Genomic DNA, 7,041 nt, shown 5'->3' on the forward strand with positions numbered 1-7,041 from the left:
ATAACACTTAAATCGCTTTCTGTTCCTTTACACTCTCAGGTACATTTGTATTACTTAAATATACTCTTGTTTGAAATTGTAAGTGTTTCGAGCGTCTCTCAATTTTCAAGTGCTATCTGATACATCTTTCTATTCCATGTCTGTGTTTCTTAAGCGAGTACTTATTTATCAGTGATTTTCATTTTTAACAAACCACCTTTTAGAACATCTTTTTATTAAACATTGTCAAAATGGTTTGTTTTTATTCATTTTTTTAATACTAGCTTTGTGTGTTTTATTGTATACTTTTCAATAAGCGTCTTTGATCACATGTTTGACTTTGGATACAGACAATATATAAATAAGCAATTATTATATTATTATTATTATTGTCATGCTTTTTGAAGTCTGACGAGCCATTTGTCTGGTAATGTCTTTGGTAGTTAGGCAGTTAATGTTTTACAAGTTTGCAAGCTTCAAATATGACTAAACTTTGGCACATACATTGACAATAACGAAGCACACGTGTCTTGTATAGCTTGTGGATGTAGTTTTTAATTTCAACTGAATCTGAACATTTTTTGTTTGATGTGAAAAATTACATGGTGTTCTACTTACTGATCAGAAAGATGTTTAATCATATGCATCACCATTAACCGTGAGATATGTGGCATTAAAATCGGGCAAACCGAAAAAATGATTTGATCAGGTATTTTTTGGATACCAAAAAGGTGCCACCCACATCAGGATCGTAGAATAAATGGGTATAGGTAAACTCATCTATACAATATGGATAGTTTATTTTTCCTTTTCAGAGCTAAAAACCTAACATGACTATCAAAAAAGATTGGTTTCATGTAAGTATTTAAAATTTAGATAAATACAGTGTCTCGAATTGACCCATTTTCCTTTAAGGGATATAACATTTATGGTAGCTTATAATGTGTATTCTGACAATGTGTGTTGGACCAAAGGCTTGCTTTTACCCTTATGGAAGCCATTCAATTTATATCTGGTGCATCCTTAGTTATATGACCGAGCTTTATCATTTGTTTGATACAGAACTAACCATGATAACATGGCAATTTTCTATATAGATCAATGCAGAACAATGCTGCAATATATTGAATGCTGTCTATTTAAAGCAAACACTATACTTTGTTGTTGTTTTTTGTTTTACTTTATTTAAACTCGATAAATTGTTGAGCCAAAGGCTCTTCTAACACAATGTCGAGTAAGGGAAATTTACAATATTTACATTAACATACACAGAAAAATAAATAATGACAAATTAAGAAGTGGGTGAAAAACAATAATGATAATAATAATGACCGACACACGAGGGTAGCACATCAGAAAAATTACATTTGATATATCTGCATATACGATGTTTTCATTACCCCCAATATACATACCCCAATATCCCAACCAATGAATTGATCGCGTGATAGTCTCACAAAGGTTAGCGTGTTATTACAAAACAGTATTGACGTTGAAACATCATTCATCTCACGAGAATTCTTAGATTGACTGACTTTACGTCGACCAGTTTTGTTACTGAAAGATTTGATTTTGTAAGAATAACGTGATAACAGTTACTAATAATGATATGAATATTATCATTATTCCGACACAATTCCTTGCAGATATTAAAGTCTCCATACATTTTAAGCTTTATAAATCAGGATTCGTATGAAATGAAGATTCACTATAAAACTGATAAGTTTGAATCAGAAGTAATCAGCTTGAGGAAAGATTTGCAAGTTCACGACGTTTTTTGTATAGAATATGACATTTCCGTATTGAAACGAGGCGATTCCATGTCTTCATAGTTGTATGTATATTTGTATGATTAATGGGAAAATAGTAATACCTGATAAAGATTAAAGAGGCTTACGTTTTTATGAATACCATCCTACTTTGCAAAGGAAACCCTGTTTCTGGTAAAGTAAGACATATTGACCAAATCTCGATATCCTCGATTCTTGATTTATAAAATTTGCATATTTGTAGACAATACATGTATAATAATATGTTGTATGTTTATAGTCTCTGGCAATAAATTATTACTATTACTATTAAAATTATTATCATTATATATGCATCATTTAATTACTATTTCAATGATTTATTAGTTTGTCATAACTCTATACTATAAACTGTATATAAGCAAGCTGTAGAAATGTCCTTGGAAACTCAATATATATTGTTTGTCCAGTTTATCTAGATTTGTAGTAGGTTAATGCACTACAGAAAAAAATATCTCCAGGTATAAACTTATCGAGCTAGTGGATGCTATGAGTTTGCTGAATCATCTACAGAATTGCGTGAATAAATGGTGTTTAAAATATTTTCATTCGTGATTCTATATTGTTATCCATAGGCAATATAAAATACGACGATGCTAACTAAAAACATGATCTAACAACCCATAGTTGGTTATCTGGTGAACGAAATACCATACACTTGATATAATATTGATACTGTTCGAAGTCCCCTTCCCTATTATTGCATTTGAGTGTAGAATTCATATGAAAATATCAAGATGTATATTATTTATTTATCTTATTTTTATTTATTACACTTCATCACAGGCAAGTCCAAATAATAAAACATACTAGCGACAAGAAAGTAATAAAAATGCAAAAACAGCAAAAGAGAGTCTGTAAACGGAATGGACAAACAGGTGCCAAGCACCTCTCCTAGTCTCATCAAAATACATCAGATTATGAAAGTGAATGTACAACAACTGAAATTAGTAACAAATTGATTGCCATCAAATTATTTTACATTAACTAAATTTACAAATAGAAGACCATGTACAAAAGACAGTAGATTCAAAAGAATCCATTAACTTCTGGTAATAAAACGATGAACGTATAGATTTAAATGACACATTCTCTTCATATCTAATGTCGTGACTGAGCTGATTCCAAAGGGGACAATTCTATTGAAGTGTGAATTTTTGAATGACTCTGGCTGGCAAAATTGTCCTTTGAATTTTAGGTGGTTCGTAGAAAATCTTGTGCTGGGGTAATCCGGTTTACGAGAAGTAAATTGGACAACGTCATCAAGTTCGATGTCGTTATACCCAGATTTACATTTATAAAGAAGTGTCAAGTCTGCTATTTCCCTTCTGTACGTTAAAGACAAAGGATTTAGTTCTAAGAAAGCCCATATTTATAATTCAGGTCGGGATAATGTATAATGAACTTAGTAGCCCTTCTCTGTACCCCTTCTAAAGTCTGAATGTCATGTTAGGATGGGCCAGCCAACTTCACTACTCAAGACGACTACTCCTAATTAAAGACGTGTGTGAGATTTTACATTACTTACCATAGTCGATGTAACCCCGTAAAATGCCAACAACTACGATCACAACTGGAACCGAAGGTAGATCTCTTGTCAAATACTCGAATAGCTGGCTGTATAACTTTAGAACTGAGTCAATAAACATATGTGGTACCATGACAACCAAGAACTGAATTCCTTGTCGCTGACTGCATTTCAATTTCTCATCACGACTCAGTCGATTACCATGTTATAATTTATTTATGACGTCGATACAACACAAATGCTACTGGGGTGTACTCTTTTAATATATTTGAAGCTGCCCTGGTTCAATAAACAGAATAAGTTTATGATCAAATCTTTACCTAAAGCAAATAACAAAAATATTGATATTATATCATATTTAAAAAGTTAAGAAAGTGTTTAATGGAGAAACTGTATTGGCATCAGTTGCTAACGAAATGTGGGAATTTATTTGGCTATGTATAATTTAATTGTACAACTTTATAACTTGCTCTCAATGTATATATTCAATAAGAAAGTATGCTTCAGTGGCTATATATCTACTCCATATGTTTCTGAAATAGAAAGACAATAACTGTATAAATGGAGTTAAGATATTACATGCTTTGGAAGTTATTATGATAGCATGAAACGTACTCTCGGCTTTCGTTCACATCGTTCGATCGACAAATTCATTTTTGGCATTTGAGAATGTAGGTTCATCTTGAATATCAGTGTTTTTGTGTAATTCAAGGCATCAGATGTGAACTTAATGTCTTTTGACTCGACTCCTCTACCTGCATGAACATAAAATAGCCAGCGTATCGAATCTTTAAAGTCTCCATTCTTGACAGGAACCAGAAACTCTCTCACTTAAAAACAATCCTAAATAGAACAAAGAGATGGAATTCGCTCTAAAATTAATTCAGTTCTATCAATTCCCATAAGGATTTTTATGCTGAAATTAAGTTCATCTGATCTTTTGAATAATCATGCAAATTAGCCAAATGCGTGGTATGCTAGTTACGTCCATCATGTTAAATTGTCATGTGTTATTTATACCATCTGGCTATTGGTAATATATTTAGTTATGCAAATTGTTAGCTATATAAAAACCACGCCCAATATCATTAAAATATCCACCGTTAGATGCAATTCTGAGGGGCCTGATGATAGATAACCTAATTATTACAACAAAATCACGAAACGAGAAACAAAGCGTTCGTCTATCGCAACGATACGAAAATCTTACTAACAGTGCTACATTCTATCGTTACTAACAGTGCTACATGTTATCGTTACTAACAGTGCTACATTCTATCGTTACTAACAGTACTACATTCTATCGTTACTAACAGTACTACATTCTATCGTTACTAACAGTACTACATTATATCGTTACTAACAGTGCTACATTTTATCGTTACTAACAGTGCTACATTCTATCGTTACTAACAGTACTACATTCTATCGTTACTAACAGTACTACATTCTATCGTTACTAACAGTGCTACATTTTATCGTTACTAACAGTGCTACATTTTATCGTTACTAACAGTACTACATTCTATCGTTACTAACAGTACTACATTCTATCGTTACTAACAGTGCTACATTCTATCGTTACTAACTACTACATTTTATCGTTACTAACAGTACTGCATTTTATCGTTACTAACAGTACTGCATTTTATCGTTACTAACAGTGCTACATTGTATCACTTGACTCAACAAATTTGTTAGCATCAGTGGAATGTAACGATGGAATGCCAGATGACGGTTTTTTCTGTGTTTCGTGAGTTTATTTCTAATACTATGACATTACGTGCCCCATGACACGCGAGTACAAGTGTAGGGCAGTCGAGACATTTGCATGAATGTTTTCAGTGTTCTCTGTGGCTGTAGTTTTACAAGCGTATAACTTACAAGAAATATTTGCACAATATTCTATTGATACAGGTGTACATCGGGCTTTTTCTTGTTGACATGGATGAACTATCTCTACGTATTGAATGTACTTTGACTGCAACCACTGATTAATAACCTTGTACCATTGTGTACAATTCAGAGGTTATATTGTATGCTTCGATCAGTCACAATCTCAACCTTGGTGTTCTGCACAGTTGGATTTACCTTTATACGCATGAGTGCTAATGCAATGCTGAACTCCATTCCTTCATGACTCAGTGGCCTGCCATTTTCCTGTTCATGAAACGCGTACAGGTACACATAAAAGATTCCTTTAGCATATGGGAGAAATTTAGTTTACGACTGATATCTTTTGAACTCTAACAGGTTTATTGAACTACTATACCCACTTTTTTTAGATAGAATTTTTAAACGAATTAAATATGAGTGTTAATTTGTTTTGACCTACAAAAGCTCTCATTCATGTTTTCCTACATCCAAGGCAGACTGAAATCTACAAATCTGTTTAGAATAATTTCTCATTTCTTGGGTTGGTTTCACGTCAGTTTTGTTTAGGAGTTTAGTGGTAAACAATACCGCTTCATTACATGTAGTAGCTACACCTAATGCTGTTGCCATACGATCATCATTTCACCAGCTTTATAATTTTACAGCACGTTTCAAACTACTGTTCTGTTCACTTAAGATAGCAAGATCGCCTTTACTTGCTTAACATATGTTGTCTACTATGAAATACACAGTTTAAACATACTGAAACTATAGACACAGACACGTGGGTGCCAACTTGTTTTGGCGTCTACGTTTGGTGTCTTCATGGTGGCACGTAAGTTCATTTCGATTAGCCTTGAGTAAGTACAGTCAATGTTTTGGATTGCATTGTGTCGTATTCACCATAGTTTTAATCACATGTAGGAAATCTTAGAGATTTAAACTTAGTTCATGTATAACTTTACGTATATTATATATAACATTGTCAAACCCACAAGTTTCATATTGTGCTTAGCTATCATACGATTACCGCGCTCTATCACAGAGACTTTGAAGTTCATATTCCATTCGTTTATTAGCTTTGTCACAACACGTCGTGAGGCACCTCTCAAAGGAAAAAAGCACTAACGAACTTAATAAAATATATACAAACTTTAAAGTGCTTTCTGTTTTTAATGTCGTGTGTTACTATTGACCATTAATGTAATGAACCTAATGTTATTTATATTGTATTCACCTGTCTTCTTTGAAATGGGCTTACAGTTCATAACTGGTAATCTAATTTCATTCATACTGTATTACCTTGCATGATATGCTGTTCTCTTGGCAATGGGATTTAAAGCGTCGAACATAGCGACATTTGTAAAAAAAAAAAGCTGTTATATTTGTAACTATCACAAATATAGCCATTTTTTCAATCAAACGACTTAATGGGTTTATAAAAACTTTTCAGTAATTTCATTTACAAACAAATATATTACCTCACTTGATTTAATCAGACATTTTTCAGATATGAAAATAACAAAATTGTCTTCATGCTACCGACAATTAATCTAATACTGAATATAAATTTCATTAAAATTATTGAATATAATTATGTAAAAAATTATTGAATATAATTATGTAAAAAATATAGCTATGAAAAATTACAATCGATTTTACTTTGTTTGGCTTGTGGTTGTACGGGAAAGCTAAACAAGTTAAAAAGCGGATGCAGTTGTATGTTGAAACTTAATTTGAATATTACCTTGAAACTTAACAGATATCATTCAATATTGAAGCCATTCCATAGCAACAAATGTATGAATTCAACACTTTCAATTTACAATTTTTAAAAGTAACTTAAGAAGT

Source organism: Glandiceps talaboti, chromosome 21 (assembly GCF_964340395.1).
Source record: "Glandiceps talaboti chromosome 21, keGlaTala1.1, whole genome shotgun sequence".
Classification (NCBI taxonomy): Eukaryota; Metazoa; Hemichordata; class Enteropneusta; family Spengelidae; genus Glandiceps; species Glandiceps talaboti.